We start from the raw sequence: 17,970 nt of genomic DNA, 5'->3' as shown, positions 1-17,970 counted from the left end.
TGTGTAATGTAAAAAATTATAAAGGAAATATTTTTCATTCCAAATTTTCATAGAACAAGAATCCAGTCGCAGGGGTCTTTACAGGCCATTTATCGTAGACTAGTTTGCCTCACAAGCCATCTATTGTACACTAGGTTGTCTTCTATGGAAAATACGAATCAAGTATAAGATTTATCTTCTATAGAAGAGTATGACCTCATAGAAGAGAGCTTCATAAAAGTCTCCTTAAGGGTCTTCTATAGAAGAGGAGAGTTTATTGGGGTGTTATATTAAAAAAAGAAGAGAAGTGGTTTCTTTATTAGAAAAAACTTTGATAGGATTTTTTTTATAGAAGAAACAGCCTACATTGGGATTTCTATAGAAGAATAGATCTACGTAGGGGTATACTTTAGAAGTGAAAACCTTGTTCCTTTAGCAGATTAGAAAACCTAAGTGTGTATGTCCATTAGGGTCTTATTTAGAAGAGAAGGTCTCTGTATGGGCTTTCTATGGAAGGGAAGGGCTCCGTGGGGGTCCTTTTTTAGGAGAAATGGTCTTTGTAGAGGTCTTCTTGGGATATGGAGGCCCTTACGAAAGGATAACTCTTTTTGGGTATTTTATATTAAAAAAGTATTTCTGAGAAAAAAGAACCCCTTGGGGTTTTTATAGCAAAGAAGGCTCTCGTAGCGATGCTATGTAGAAGAAAAAGGCTCTGTAGAGAGTTTCTATAGGTGATTAGGTGTTCGAAGGGGTATTCTATAGAAGAGAAGGGATCCGTAAAAGTTTTCAATATAAAAGAAGGATTTTCTACGTAGAGGTATTCTTTAGAAATGATAGGTAAGGAAGGTAGTAAGGAAGGTCCTCATAGAGGTTTTCTGTAGATAAGGTGATCTCTATATGGATATTTTATGGTAAAGAAGGTGTTTCCATAAAAGTGAAGGACCCCTTTAGGGCTCTTTTATATAAAGAAAGTCGCCGTAAAGCTCTTCTATAGAGGTGAAGTCCTCTGTAGCGGGTTTCTATAGAAGATAAGGTCTCTGAAGGGGTTTTCTATGGAAGATAAGACCTTTGAAGGGGTCTTCTATAGAAGAGAAGGCTTCACTATGGGATTGCTATTGAAAATATGGCCTTTGTAGAGGTCTTCTGTACGAAAGAAGATCCTTATAGGTGTTTCCTGTAAATATACGTCCTTGGTTGTCTCCGAAGTTGGTCCTCTTATTTGGAGGGTTTTAATCTAAAGAAAACTCTAGAAGCGGTTTTCTAATCAAAGACACAAAGACACAGATCGCTTTAAAGTTTTTATGTTATAGGGAACATCCTTGCGGTTGTGTAGAAGAGTCACAGAGTTATACAGCAGAACCTCAACATCATTGCGTTAGATTTTTATATTCTATAAAAACACCTTTACAGAGGTCTAGTTTCCTATAGATTTCTTTTATCCTATAGAATTCTCTTATGAAGGTCACCTTTTACAGCCCTTTGAAAGAGGCCTAAGAAGGTATATTTGTAATTCTTCCAAGGACAATTTGAGTTTCCCTCATCGACCCTATTCAACACCAAGACACCGTTCCGCTTCATTACATTTCATTAACAACATTGTTAAAACACTTCCTGATGTGCAATTTTTTCGCTTTGATTTTGCACGCATTTTATGATATTTTTTTATTATTCGATACAAGTGTCGGCTACAACTTGATTGGCTTCCTGATGTCCGACAAAATCTATTATTGCAAACCTGACCTAAAATAACCTGTTGCTGGTGTTGCTTCATTTTTATGTGGCTGCAACAGAAAAACTTGAAATTGCGTAACATTAATGGCCGGCAGGCATGAAAACGCATCACTTAAAGCAATCAACGAGATATTGCTTTGATTTGTTTGTCTCCGTTTTATTTTTTTTCTTTCACTTTCTTTGTGGTTTGTTTTGTTAATGATTTTCCTTGACTTTAGCTGTATTTTGTCGCTTTTATCTCTGCAGGTTTTGACATTAATTTTCATTAAACCTGTTTGCTTTTGAAATTGACTATCGTGGAAATGAGGGGGAGGGTCACTTTTCTTTTGTTTACTTTCAAGCTTTAAAGATTTTGAGATTTGTTTTCAATGTTGATTTTTGTTTTGTTTTTAATCTATTGTTATTTACTTGTTGCCTGCTTTCTTTTGTTGACTGCAGAAAACGACAAGTGAAGAAAAAAAGATGTATTCATTCATGGTTTTTGGAATTGAGTGTGGATTTTTTTTGAGTTGAGATAATTTGAGGATGGAAAAACGTTTATGGAAAGAGAGTGACAAGAGATATATGCAACACACTACACGATATTGAATCTGGATTTCTTGGCACCAAATGTTCACAATTGTGGAATATCGATATTTGAAAAACGTTAATCGCTTGTCACAGTACTCCTTCAGATAACACTCAACTCCTTTTGCGACATTTTAATCAACACAAATATCTGTATTTGAATATGCATTTCAACTTCCATTAATTTCCATTGAATTTAATTTTCATTGAAACATAACTTTATTTGTCCAATGACAAGATATATGCACGGAAAATCGATTTCAATGAAATGCCAAACATTTCATACTTTTAATAACATTTCAATATTTTTTTTCTTCGATCGAAATTCATTCATAGAAACTGTGCCCCCAAACCAAATACCTTTCATTGCATGACTATTTACGATTTCAGGAATTTTGGCGAACACAACAGCCAACTTTGCTTATTGAAAACTTCAATACTGTAGCATAACTGAACTGTCAATTTCATTTGAATGAAAATTGAATTGAATGCAATAGCAGCAGGGACTCGAGTGGAGGGGGTCGGATGCATCAGCAACAGCATGCAAAAATCAATAACGAAATGCCATTTTAAGCTATAAAAAAAAACTTGAAATCCGTTTAATAACGGATATGACAGGCCGTCATATTGCAGCCTATAAAATGACTGAATAACAATAAAAGTTCAAATTTCGAGATGCATTTGGCGGGATTGGGGAGATATTTATTTATTTAATTTAGTATGCTAGTTGTAAATTTAATTCAATGGAATAGAATTCAGGGCAACGAAAAGAATAGAAGACAGGGTCACCTACAGTGGTCTTCTATAGAATAAAACTAGGGGTATTCTTCTATAGCATAGACTATAGCATAGACTAAAACGCTGTAGGGATCTTCTATAAAATTGAAGACCACCCTAGTGGTCTTCTACACAATAGAAGGCCATAGGGGGATTCTGTAGAATTAAATGTCACCGTAGGGGTCTTCTATAGAACAGAAGGCCGCCATATGGGAATTCTATAGAATAAAAAGCAACAATATAGAGGACCCATACAATAGAATAGAATGCCACCGTAGCGGTCTTCTATTGAATCAAAAATCACTATGGAGGTTTTCTATACAATAGAAAATTACTTCTATACAATAGAAGACCTCCGTAAAGGGTCTTCTATGGAGTTAGACCCCCATAAGGGTCTTTTAAAGAAGTAAGAGTAAGCGTAAGGGTCTACTTAAAAATATATGCCCTCCGTAGGGCCTTCTATAGGAAAACCGATTTCTTCAAGGGTTCTTCTATAGTATTGAAGGCAACCGACATGGTCTTCTCTAGAATTGTAGGTGTCTTCTGAAGGAGTGGGGGTCTTCTATAGAATAAAATACCACCGTAGACAACCACCGTAGGTGTTTTCTTTATCATAGAAGACATAGAATAGAAGAGCTCCGTAGGAGTCTTCTATAGAATAGAAGAGATCCATAGGAGTCTTCGATAGAATAGAAGAGTCTTCGATAGAATAGAAGAGTCTTCTATAGAATAGAAGAGCTCCGTAGCAGTCTTCTAAAGAATAAAAGAGCTCCGTAGGAGTCTTCTAAAGATTAGAAGAGCTCCGTAGGAGTCTTCTATAGAATAGAAGCGCTCCGTAGGAGTCTTCTATAGAATAGAAGCGCTCCGTAGGAGTCTTCTATAGAATAGAAGCGCTCCGTAGGAGTCTTCTATAGAATAGAAGAGATCCGTAGGAGTCTTCGATAGAATAGAAGTGTCTTCGATAGTATAGAAGAGTCTTCTATAGAATAGAAGAGCTCCGTGGGAGTCTTATATAGAATAAAAAAGATCCATAGGAGTCCTCAATAGAATAGAAGAGCTCCGTAGAAGTCTTCTTTAGAATGGAAGAGCTCCGTAGGAGTCTTCTATAGAATAGAAGAGCTCCGTAGGAGTCTTCTATAAAATAGAACAGCTCCGTAGGAGTCTTCTATAGAATAGAAGAGCTCCATAGTCGTCTTCTATAGAATAGAAGAGCTCCGTAGTAGTCTTCTTTAAAATAGAAGAACTCCGTAGGAGTCTTCTATAAAATAGAAGAGCTCCGTAGGAGTCTTTTATAGAATAGAAGACCACCGTAGGGTTCTTCTATACAATAAAAACCAACGTAGGGATCTTCTATAAAATAGAAGACCATCGTAGGTTTTTCTTTATCATAGAGGACCACCGAGGGGGTTTTCTATATCATAGAAGACCAACGGAGCGTTCTTCTATTTTACAGAAGACAACCGTAGGGGTCTTCTATATCAAAGAAGACCACCGTAGGGGTCTCCTATATCATAGAAGACCACCGCTGTTGTGGTCGTCTATACCATAGAAGACGACTGTAGTGGTCTTCTATACCATAGAATACCACCGTAGGGGTGTTATATAGAAGAGAAGACCACCGTAGGTGTCTTCTATAGAATAGTAGACCACCGTAGGGGTCTTCTATAGAATAGTAGACCACCGTAGGGGTCTTCTATAGAATAGTAGACCACCGTAGGGGTCTTCTATAAATAGAAGACGACGGTAGGAACCTTCTCTAGAGTAGAAGATCACTGTAGGGTTCTTCTATAGAATTAAAGGCAACAGTAGGGGTTTTCTATATCATAGTAACCACCTTAGGGGTCTTCTATATCATAGAAGACCACCGTAGGGTTCTTCTGTATTATAGAAGAACACCGTAGGGGTCTTCTATATTATAGAAGAACACCGTAGGGGTCTTCTATATTGGCACTGTGTATGCCCGGGATCGATTTCCAGAACGAGCAAAAACATCATACTTTCCAACGGTGGCAAAATACTTCTCCCTAGCCATATAAAACTTCTCTAGAAGTGATGTCGTACGACATGCCGAGTCCGAAGATAAAAAGTTGGTCTCATATGACTGAACTAATATGAATCGGCGTATACTGATTGTTCTGAGATTGTTCTGAGAGTTCTTGTGATTCTGATTAAAACGGTATAATTTCTTCTTGGGCAAGTCCATGACCCAAAAGCTCTAAAAAACCTGTTGCGACCTACTTAAATGTCGGCACGGTGCTCTTGAAACAATTTTAAATGGAAGGTGCTTACACCTCGGAAATTTTTGCGGATTCTGAAACTACAATGTTTATAGATGAGAACAATCAAAAAACAAAAAAAATCGCCACAGCGCTTTTTAAATAAATCGCGATTTACGTTGACATTTTTGGGGGTTGTTTAGGTTTTCGCGATTTTGCTTAGAAACCACATTTCCTATCGAAATGGGACTAAAACAAATGTTGTAGATATGAAAATTCTCTACAAGATTGACCTTTATGATATTGTCGTCGGTTTTACCGTTTTTGAGATATAGAAGTTCAAATTGGGACAATTCAAATTCAATTAAATTCTGTATCGCCTCCTTATAAAACAATGTCATGACTACAAATTCCCAACTTAAACTTATATATCTAAAAAAAATTTACAACTAAGGATAAGTTACTTAAGACAGTCTTGTAGAGCTTTAAGATTTTCTCAGGTCACATGTCGATACGACTTACCGTATTCGAGCAAATTCGCGAAACCCTAACAAAAAAAACTAAAAATGTAAACTGAGCTTCCTTATCTCAAAAATGGTACAAGCCGGGAACAAATGATAAAGTCAATCCTCTAGAGAATTTTGACAGCTACAACATTTTCTTTAGCTCCATTTCGATTGTACTTGCGGTTTTCAAGCAAAATCGTAAAAACCTAAAAAAACACCTAAAAATGTGAATGTTGACCGCGATTTATTTAAAAACCCCTACAGTGATTTTTCTTGTTTTTGGATTTTTCTCATCTATGAACATTGCTGTTACAGAATTCACAAAAACTTTCCCTGTGTAAGCTGTTTTCATTAAAAGTTAGTTAAGGCGCACCCTTCATGACATTGTTTTATAAGGGGCGATACAGTCAGTGCATTGTCCCAATTTGAACTTCAATATCTCAAAAATGGTAAAACGTACGAAAATACCGTAAAGGTAAATCTTGTGGAGAATTTTCATAGCTACAACATTTTCTTCAGTCTCATTTTGATAGGACTTGCGGTTTCTAAGCAAAATCGTGAAAATCTAAACAACTCCTAAAAATGTCAACTTGAATCGCGATTTATTTAAAAAGCGCTCCGGCGATTTTTTTTTCTTTTTTGATTTTTCTCATCTATGAACATTGTAGTTTCAGAATCCGCAAAAACTTCCCAGGTGTAAGCACCTTCCATTTAAATTTGATTCAAGAGCACCGTGTCAGTTGAGAGGCTAAAGAGTGTATACATTAGGAAGGTCCAAAAAACGATTTTTTTTTTTTGAAACGCCACTTCCTAATTTATTCCATATGATCCAAAAAGCTTATACATGAACTTTAATGGCTATCGGTTAACGTTAACCCGTGCTACCAGAGGGATATTTGTTTCCATAGTATGTTGTATGGGGCTAAAGGTGCATTTTCACGAAAATTCTCTAAAATCCGCATTTATAGACCAATCGATGAAAAATCGAATCCTACAAAAAATTGTGAAAATCGGATCGGATTTTGGTAGAGTTCCGATAGGCCGATTTTAGGTATTTTGGGCCCTATATAGCTATACCTGATCCAATCTGATCCAATTTTCACAAAAAATTTTTTGCAGGATTCTTTTTTTTTTTGCTGGTGCTCACGATAAATCTCAAGCGGATCAGCCGATTTGTTTCAAGTTTAGGGCATCGTAATATTTTGTCCCAACTTAGTTTACGTTCGAAGATAGGCCATATCGGTCCACTTCAAGTATAGATCAGGTTTGAATAAGGACTAAATCGGTATACTCCTTGGTGTACCTTCCACATAAAATTTGGAAAAAATACAGTTAAACAATTCGTTTCGGATACGACAGTTCCATTTTTTTTGTGTGTCAAGTCTACCTAATGGCCTAAAAGCGTCAAGAAACCTTGACGGCATCAAGTAAAATGGTAAATCCGCAAGGTAACTCTCGAAAGGAGTTTTTGATTCTTACAAACTTTGCACATCGTATTATTTCATCTAGTCATGTATCGAGTTGGAATATGGATTATATCGGTCCCCTCCTTCGGTTACCTCCCACACAACATTTTGGAAAATTGCAGTTTAACGGGCCATCTCGTATCGTTTTGAAATTTTTTGCAAGATCTTCATGCGGACCGTGTTACGACGGCGCATTTTTTTGGGGGCAAGTCCATACTTCCATAGAATGACCCAAAAGCTCCAAAAAAGCCTGTCGGCACCAACTTAACTGGGTAGTATGTTAGATAACCCTCGAAGGGCGAAATCCATTTCGTCCAAACCTTTTACATCGTATTATTTCTTACAGACTCGGATTATGTCCGAATATTGACTATATCGGACCACTCTTCAGGTACCTCCTGCACAAAGCTCGGAAAAAGTGCAGTTCAAGGACTCGTCTGGAATCGTTTTTGAATTTTTGGCAACATTTTGTTTATGCGGCCCTAGTTACGATGAACAAATTTTTTCGGGGGCAAGTCCATACTTCCTGAGAAAATGGCCCTAGAACTAAAAAACCCCTTATAATATAATTGTTCCACAAACATCCCATAAGGGACAAGGGAGACTTCTCTCTTATCAATAAGTGCACCCCGATTCATATTAGCTCAATGACATGGGACCTACAGTTTATTGCCGAGTCCGAACGGCGTGTCTAAGACACCCCTTTTGTAGAGAAGGTTTACATCACTGAAATACTCAGGAAATGTCGCCAACATTTCTGAGGAGTCAGAAATATTGTGTTCACTTATTTTATTTAGGTCCGAGGCTGAGGGTATATCTCTGTCGACACAGGTGACTGGCACTCTCTTACTTGTTTTGTGCACTAAACTCGCAAAGTCTGTCCAATTTTGATGAAATTTGGAAAATGTCACCGATTTTGAGCTACAATAAAGCTTGCCAAATTATATACAAATAGGTTCAGATTTGGATATAGCTCCCAAATATGGGCCAGATTTCATATATTTGCGCACTAAGCACAAAACTATACAGACATTTTGATGAAATTTTGAAAATGTGACGCATTCTTATCTAGAAAAAAGTTCTCCAAATTATATTGAAGTAGTGAACGTGTAGGGTATCACATAGTCGCCCCATCCCACTTTGATTCTTTCCTTACTGGAATTTTTTTTGTACAGTCGTATGCTGAGGATATTTAGCTGTCACGTAGAAAGATTTTTATGCAATGGAAAACTTTCTTCGCAACTATAGACCTTTTCCCTTCTAGTCGGCAATTTTTCGATGAAGGATATTCAACTGTAGAATTCTTCTGCAAAGCGGATGAGGTCCTTAGTTATCTTTTACTGGTTGACCTCTTAAGTTGTTTAGTAAAAAATATGAAAGATCTTCCTAGTAGTTTTTTAAACCGCAAGATTACCTTGAGATGTAATTTATAGGATCCCAGCAAAATTTGAAGAAAGAGGTTCTATGCGATGACGTGATTTCATGTCATCTTTTGCATTGTTTCAAACGAAGTCGTGAAAGATCCGTTTTTTATTAGCATTTGAACTCATGTAAAGGGCGTCGTGAAAGATCCGATCTTTTCATTAGCATTTTAACCCATGCAAAAGAAGCCGTGAAAAATTCGATCTTTTCATCAGCATTCATCAGTATTTTCTTTTAAATATGATGTAAGCTATATAAGGTTTATTATTTACAATAGGCTTGATCCTGTCGGAGACTCGAAATCACGACTAAAATTGTTAAAACTCTATTCGTCATGTTGTCTTACATTTCCTGTATATCATACAAGTACGACTTCTACCTAGCTCGAAACGTCGTTCAGACACTGCAATAAAAAGGAAGTCCCAATTAACGAGCTTACAATAGAATCCGACTGCACTCTTTGGTATTATAAAAATTCCCTTATCTGTTCTAAATCTGGCATAGAATGAAATCAATCAAATCTCGCTTCTCGAAATTTGAACAAAAAGTCCGAAAAGAAAAGGAACAAGAATCTGAAAAGAAAGAAGTAACGACTTTTGGAAAGAAAATGTTTTAACTTAAAAATAATTTAATAAAGGCCTGGGTACATAAGCTGCCTCGCTTTTTGCCTTGTTCCCTGCAGCATTTCTGACATAACAAATATGGAAGAAGGCCGAGCCAATTTCAAACAATGTTGCCTTTTTCTTTTTTATTATTTTATCAGAAGCAAGCAAGGCAAGCAGGCGAGGCAGCTCCTGCACTCAGACTTTTACGCATAAATGATATTTTCCTGAAAAAGTCCCTCTTCTCCTTTCGTTACATACGATTCTCTAGAGATCCCTAAAAAGCAAATCGATTTGTAGATCCCTACGTAGCGATATCATTTCTTCCCGAAATGAAAGAGTATACATTTCCAAAAGAAATTCGGGAAGGAGTGCCGTTGGAGTACATGTCGAAATCTGAACTGGATAAGATAATAGAAAAAACATTTTGCAAGATGAAATAAAATAAAAATGCAGAGAGCGGAGGAAGTAAACTCTGTTGCGGTATAGTGACGGTGATAAATTGAAATTTTTATATGAGTTTTTTGCAGATAAATTAGTTGCAATTATTTCATGTATTCGTTTTAATTAATAGAGTTTTGTATGTCATGAAAATCATATTAAAATACAGCATTTTTCATTTTCCAAAGAAGACATAAAAATGCAATGCCAAAGCATTGGTGAAAATGACATGTTAAAGCATTGGTTAAAATGACATGCTGCGGATCCAAAAAGAACGTCATCTTTTGGGGGTCAGGCTCATATAAAATTCATGAGTGAAAATGAAAAAAATATGACATGCCAGATCACTTGCACCCATGATTCAACTCGTGATTTGTCATCGAACATTTTGCTGGGTTGCACTATAACCTCAAATTCGCCAATAAAATAGGAGATCTTCGTAGTAATCTCTGCAATTGTGAAAAATATAAGGCCTGGGGTCTAATTACGACATTCGATTTGATCAAGTGAATGAATAAATCGAACTATGAAAACCTATTCGCGCCACCAACCGTATTTTTACTGAGGTAAATAAATTAGCAATTTGTTACAACAATAACAAAAAGTTTTACAAAAATAAATCATTTCGTACAAAAATAAATCATTCCGAAATTATTACCCAAAATATTATTCAACAATTACAACAAATATTTAAATTGTTTCATTAATAATTTTGTTTTTTTTTTAGTTTTTGCTTTAAAATAAACACATGTTTACCATCTATTTTCTTAATGTTCTTTGAATAACACGTAGGTTTTCATAGTTCGACTTTTTCATTCAGGAGCAAATACTCGATCGAATCGAATGTCGTAATTAGGCCCCTGATTTACATTATACAGTTTTTATTAGTCTATTTTGAAATTGCCAAGTTTCGTTTTAAAAAGAAGGAAATTTTTTGCATTTCCATTCCTCTTCTACGAACAGAGACTTGCCTCTAATAAACTTATTGCTTCTTTATTAGAACGAGTAGCTCTATATAAATTTCTTGGTTGAACAATTAAAACACCGAAATGATGCGACCGATTTCGCGTGTGGAAGTGGATTCGCTGGCAATGCTTCAAAACGTATACTTATATCGAAGTTATTGGAATATTGTAATTGTAAGCTTGACATCGAACTGTGATTTTTCTAATCGAATATGCTTTTTTCCCTTTTAACCTGCCAGAAATGTTATTTTCTAAAACAAAACCTAATATGTACGTTTAATTCTAAAATTTTAAAATTATTTTGTTGCAATAAATCCTATTACATATTTCCAAAAGCTATTATGGTTTAAACAATGACATTATGGTTTTGGCTTTGCACAACACAATAATTGTGGTTCTAAAATTGTTATTACAAAGTTTTCATGTTAACATTTGGCAAAAAACAAAAATTAAATAAAACTACAAAATTCAGACCATAATAGTCCAAGACACCCCAACTGAAGAATTTCAATGAAAAAAGTTTTTTTTTTGTGGTACAACATAACAATCTAAAATTACAGACAATTGAATTGTTTGGTTGGACAGAAGACATGAATGTTATTGTTGGCCAAACAACTATTCCAAAAACACAAACAAACTGCATGTATGTATGTTTGACTAATAACACTGTGCGACAAAAAAAAACACAAAAAATTACAAGGTAAGATTATGAGTAGTAGTGCTAAAAATATGAAACACGTGTATCGGCGTTTTTATAGTTTACATCGGAAAGTAACCAAAGTAGGCGGAGCAAGTACCGCCCATTTCTAGTTTTTTGTAAATATTCGAGTTAAGATATTATGGAATCTTTGCATTTTAGATATATAGTGTCTTTGGAAACTTTACAGAAGAGGATGTGGGCAATATTTTTGTTAATAAATTTAACCCTCATGCGCTTCATCAAAGGGGTCTTTTTGGTCCTTTTTCGAAAATCTTTTAAAAACTCATTTAAAATGCGTTCATATCAAATTAAAATATTCTACAAAATTGTTCGTCATAAAATTTTACTGTAGGTCTCAGAATACACAAAATCTGTAATTCGTATCTAATAGCCAGAAATCTCTAAAAAATCAAAAACACGTTTTAGGTTTAAAGTCGGACTTCATCTGAGTTTATTCAAAACTGTTCCACAAAACATAATTTTAGAGAGATGACGTCAAAGACAAACATATTCTTCGTCAAATGTCAGTATGGGTCACCAACAAAATGAAATGTGTATATTTTTATTAGCTTATTGACCTTTCGTACTTTAGCAATAAAACATCATGTATCATAAAAATAGCAGTATCAATTTTGCTGGAAAAACATGAAAATATTTTCCAATTTTTTTTAAGAAATTTTTTTCCTTCTTTTTTCGAGTTGATACATGAAAGTAATATGAAACTTGCTTCCAGGTGAAAAGTGTCAAAATATGAAAAATTCTACACAAAATTTCACTATGAGTTTCAGAATAAACCATATATCTAGGTATACTATTTCCTTAAGAAAAATAGATTACAAATGTTTGTATATTAGGATGAAGTATGTCCCATTTTAAAGGAGTTTTTGAAAGATTTTCGAAAAAAAGGACCAAAAAGACCTCTTTGATGAACCGCATGAGGGTTAAAATTTTAGCAAGAATATTGCCCACATCATCCTTTGTAAAGTTGCCAAAAACACTATATATCTAAACTGCAAGGATTCCATAATATCTTAACTCGAATATTTACAAAAAACTAGAAATGGGCGGTACTTGCCCCGCCTACTTTGGCTACTTTCTGATGTAAACTTTAAAAACGCCGATACACGGTCTCATATTTTTAGCTCTACTTTCATAATCTTTTCGGGTTTTCCCCATCATTTTGAAAAAAAATTGAATTTTGTTGCGCAGTGTAATTGAGAGCAAACAACACAAGTTATTTTTGTGGGTAGCTTCGAATTTTTCTACAAACATTTTCAATGAAAATGTTTTAATTTAATTTGTTTTAATTTCAAAATTCTTTAAAGCCAACTTTCATAATAAAGCAATTTTTAATGGCGTAGTTGATTTCAATTCCTAGGAAGGTGTTAAATCTGTTAAAGATGCTCTAATAATTTCCTTAGGAAGTTACTGTAACAAAATAATCATATATTTGAAAGAAATCGTGCTAAAGCAGAATACAAACAACATCCTATACATATATGTATATCTATTAACGTCCATTCATTGCTTGCTTGTTGTTATCTCTCGTTATTTGTTACAATTGCTCTCTAAACCTGCTTGTTTTGGATTTTTATGCACAAACCAGCTATTTGGGTTTTTTTGGCGTTGGTTAATGTAGCAACAAAATGTTTGTTTGCAAGAAAATAAAACTGGTGCTGTGTGGCAAGTTGGCTTGAAAATCTATGTAATAATGGTAAACAGGACATATTGCACAATCTACTGGCATAGACAGGTGTTGTTACTGGTCAAACAACAAATGTAGATGACAAACATAGTTTTAATTTTGGGCCCACAGATTTCTTTAACTTATTACCAATTGAGTCGACTGAGCAGTGTCTGTCCGTCCTTCTGTCTGGCTGGTGCGCACGATAACTCTCGAACGAAGCATCAGATTGGGCCCAAAATTTGGCATTCATAATTTGTCCAAAATTTGTTTATGTTCGAAGAGTGGCCACATCGGTCCACTCCTCCACAAAAGTTCAAAAATGTTCGCTAAAATGGTGCGCATAATAACACTCGAAGGGAGTAACCGAATTGGTCATAACTTTACATATGGTAATGTTACTTTCTGGCATTGATCGGGTTCGAATATGGACTATATAGGCCCACTGCTTCGGGTACCTTCCACACAAAATTCGGAAAAAGTAAGAATTGAAAGCTCCTCTCGGATCGTTTTGAAATTTTTGTTCAGCAGATTGTCCTTGTGGCACTTTACGACGGTAACAAGTCCGTACTTCCTGAAATAATGGCCTAAACGCTAAAAGAAACCTTGACGGCACCAAATGAAATGGCAAATACGGAAGATAATTATCGCAAGGAGTTGTTGATTGATTTAAACCTTACACATGAAATTATTTGATCTAGTAATGTATAGGGTGGAATTTGGACTATATCGGTCTCGCCTTCGGGTACCACCCACACAAAATTTGAGGAAAGTGCAGTTGAACAGATCATCTCGGATCGTTTTGAAATTTTTTTCCAAACTTAATTGAGTAGTAAGTTAATAACCCTTAAAGGAAGAAACCGATTTGATCCAAACGTTGTATATCGTATTATTTCTTGCAGCCTCGAATTATGTCTGAATATCGACTACATTGGACCACTGCTTCGTGTACCTCCCCTACAAAGTTTAGAAAAGATGCAGTTTAAGGACTCGTCTGGGATCATTTACGAATTTTTGGCAACATGTTTTGTATGCGGTCCTAGTTAAAAAGCTACCATTTTTTCGAAAGCAAATTCATACTTCCTGAGAAATTCGCCCAAAAACTCAAAAATACCCTTCTTTTCTTTAAGTCCGAGGCTGAGGGTATATCTCTGTCGGCACAGCTATCTGATACTTTCTTACTTGTTTTCCTATATTAATGTAAAAATTTGAGTAAATATAACAGTTAGGTTAGGTTGAGAAGAGGAATACACTTAAGCCAGAAGAGGCCTGTTGTGCGCTCTAATTTTATGTGTCCTGGAAGTTGTTGTTGTTAGTTTAGGAGTTCCGTCCCATTGACGTTGTCCTTTAAGTTTTTGAATCCGATGTCCTTGATATGGTCGAGTCCTGTAATTATGTCGTTTCCCATTAGTTGAGTTCTCAAGTTTGTGAAAGCCCTGTAAGGACGCCAATAAGTCTACTGATATCCTTTTTACTCATCACTAGGACGTCACTTGTTTTGTCCTGGTCTGGGTTTCCCCATAGGATTTCTGTAGTTTTTCCCTTTTCCTGGTTATTCCATAGGGATACATGAGCATTCTTTGCCCAAGCTTTTAGTTCTATACGCGCCGCCTTTAAAGGTTTGGCATTGTCTAGACTTACTGTAGGTAGCTCCCTGGCATGTTTTGCTAAGGAGTTTGCTACTTCGTTTCCCGTAATCCCTATGTGTCCTGGTACCCATATAATGTTTACCGAGCCATAATAAGAATAGTCGTTAATTGAATTTTTACACTCTAAGACAGTTTTCGATATTGTTGCCTTATTTGTTATAGCTCTAATTGCTGCTTTACTATCCGTAAGGATGTTAACTGTGAGTGGCCGTGTATTTGTTTTAAACCAGTTCAGACATTCTGTGATCGCTCGGATTTCGGCCTGGAGGATCGTGTTATGATCCGGCAGCCGAAGGGAGATCCTCGTTTCCGTGTCTATGATATAAAGACCCAGTCCCGTTCTCCCCCCTAACACAGCCCCGTCCGTAAAACCGCAGCTTCCAGCGGGAATCTGTGCTAGGGTTCCATCGATCCATATATCTGTGTCCCGTATTATAACTTCACACAGAGCTACTTCACTTGATTCTGGTATCCGGTCCGATATTATTTGATTTATAGATTCACCCGTTGTAAACCGTAATATGCATTGGTGGTATGTTTGGTGGTCTCTTTCGATCCCCTCGCTCATCGCTTTCAGTCTTATAGCCGCGATGGCTGCTTCATACCTTACCTGTATTTCTATCGGGTGGACAAATAGAATTGTCTCTACAGCAGTTAGTTTATTGGGGGGGGGATTGATTTGAATATCTTTCATCAAAAACTCGCCGATTAGAAGCGAAAAGTTCCATAATTTAAGCTTCGCTGAGTTCAGTAGAATATGCACAATTTAAAATACATAGAAAAGAATCGGTTGGCTTTCCGAGGAGTTGTCCGATACGGTCTATCTTTGAACTTAATTTAAATATGGGGAAAATATTAATAAAGGGTGATAAACTTAGAGGTTCCTACTTTCTTAAAAAAAACACAAAAATATCAAATTGATTGGGGAGTGTTCATTATCATTTGAAAGAACATTCGATGACATTTATTTTTTGCAGATTATATCTACAAATATTGGCCGAGGCTACGTCTCAGACGGTCCATCCGTTGAGTCCAATTTTCAATGACTCGTTCAAGCTTTCAGAGGCGTAAGCTTTTCCATGATAAAATGTCAAACAATACTAAACAAAAATAACATGAACACGTGACACAACTCACGCGTGATCTGTCAAAAGAAGGCTGTTGGAAAAAGTACCTCTTGTTGGATCACCTGTTATAATATGAAAGTGTGCTCCATCTTTTATTGGTAACCGTAGGATTTTTAGAGCTGTTGGACTAATTTATCATATCGTTGCAATCAGAATAAGACTGACTACCTTCGATAAAAATTTCAAACCTTTCCTCCAACAGTCATTAAACTGAACTTAAGCGAAAATTTTTAAATTTTGTAAGTTAGGTTTTGTCCGATATAGACCTTCTTGGAACTTGATATACGTTTGGAAGAATTTTTTCAATATGTCAAATTATGACCAAATCGGATACTCAATTCGTATAATACCGTACTCATCATTTTAGTTTGCCCCGAAAGAGTCTTTTTAGAGCCATTTTCTGAGGAAGTATGGACTTGCCGTCGAAATAAAATCACTGTACGGTCGTAATAGGGGCCGCAAGGACAACCCACTGCTAAAAAATTCATAAGGGTCATTTCCTTAAAATGCACTTTTGCTAACATTTATTAAATTATGTGTGGTAAGTACCTGAAAGTGTAAAAGGAGAAATTTACCATGCACACAATTTTAGCGAACAAATGTGAACTTATGTGAGGAAGTACTCGAAGAAGTATTTTCGAAATGATTTTAGTTTGAATAAAATATTACGATGTGAAATATTTGAAACAAATTGGTTGCGGAGCTCGGAATACTCTCTCGAATTCCACTCGTGAGTGAAACTTCTCTCGAGCAAGTGAGGAGGGCATCTTGACCAATCTCAAAATCTTACCTCCCCACCAAACAAAATCTTACCCTACCAAAAAAAGTGCACCCAAAAAATTTACCAACTCCAATAACCCCCCGCCTCACCAACTTCTCACCCGCGAGTTAATCGGAGCTGTGTAGTGAGGAGGTACGCGAAGAAGTATCTTCAAAATGATTTTAGTTTGAACAAAATATTACGATGTGAAAAGTTTGAACCAAATCGGTTGCAGAGCTCCGAAAACTCGTTCGAATTCTACCCTCGAGTGAAACTCTTCTCGAATTCGAGCAAATGAGGGCAACTTGTCTCACCTCCTCCCCACCAAACAAAAACATACACCAACCCAAAAAAAAACTTGACCCAATCTACCAACAAATTGCACCAAAAAAACAAAAAAAAAATCGGTAAAATTAAAACGCCAAATTATGAATGAAAAGTATGAATAAAAGTTGGCAACACTAACTTACCGACAAATTTCGTTAATTACCGAAATTTTCTGAGGAGTTGCCCGATACAGTCTATCTTAGAACTTAATTTAAATTTGGGAGAAATATTAATATAATATTAAAGTTTGCTCCATAAAATTAAAACGCAAAATTATGAATGAAAAGTATGAATAAAAGTTGGCAACAGTAACTTAGCGACAATTTTTTTTTTAAATTACCGAAATTATTAGCATTTTAATTTTAACGGTTTTTGTCGGTAAACAAAAAACTGTTAGAGAACCCCACTACTAATCGGTTGATCTGTCTGAAACGGATTTCTTGCAAACGTACTTATTTCGTTGAGGCACATTTCAGCTTAAAGGCTGAGGCTATAAAGACATTTTTATATACCTAAATACAGATTATTGGGTTAAGCATGCATTACAGATAACGGATCATTTATGGCTGCTTGTCCTCAGGACGTCTTCTATTGTCTATATAACACCTGATGAGATCTTCTGTTATCTATAGAAGATCTCGAAAGGTCTACTGTTTTTTATAGAAGATCCCAAAAGGTCTTCTGTTTTCTATAAAATACCAGCAGATGACTTCAAGAGGTCTTATGTTAACTATAGAAAACCTCAATAAATGTTCGGTTATCTATAAAAATCTCACGAGGTTTTCTGTTGCCTATAGAAGGCCTCAGTAGAAGACATCTGTTATTTACAGAAGACCTCTATAAGTCTTCTGTTGTCTATAGAATACCCATGTATATCTTCTGTTGCATACAGAAGACCTATGTAGTTCTCCAGATGTCTGTACAAAGCTTTGAAATGTCTTCTGTTGTCTATAAAAAAATGCAATAGATTTTCTTTTGTCTATAGAAGACTTCAGGTGGGATTCCATTGTCTACAAAAGAACTCAAGTAGTCTTATGTCGGTTATAGAAGA

The 17,970-nt window shown here is 35.8% G+C and overlaps 1 protein-coding gene across 1 annotated transcript in view; it reads right to left on the bottom strand.

Annotated features, from left to right (window-relative positions):
• LOC141398330 (uncharacterized) overlaps positions 1-2,720 on the bottom strand; it is a 35,315-nt gene extending 32,595 nt beyond the window's left edge. The window contains exon 1 of the mRNA XM_073975615.1: positions 2,638-2,720. The gene's annotated coding sequence lies outside the window, so the exon portion shown is untranslated. The remainder of the gene's footprint in view (positions 1-2,637) is intronic.
• Between the last annotated feature and the right edge of the window lie 15,250 nt (positions 2,721-17,970).

Source organism: Musca autumnalis, unplaced genomic scaffold, assembly GCF_047663935.1.
Source record: "Musca autumnalis isolate F117 unplaced genomic scaffold, ASM4766393v1 scaffold_3, whole genome shotgun sequence".
In the NCBI taxonomy this organism is placed as follows: domain Eukaryota; kingdom Metazoa; phylum Arthropoda; class Insecta; order Diptera; family Muscidae; genus Musca; species Musca autumnalis.
The sequence above is the reverse complement of the archived record's forward strand: the minus strand, read 5'-3'. Positions and strand labels throughout refer to the sequence as shown.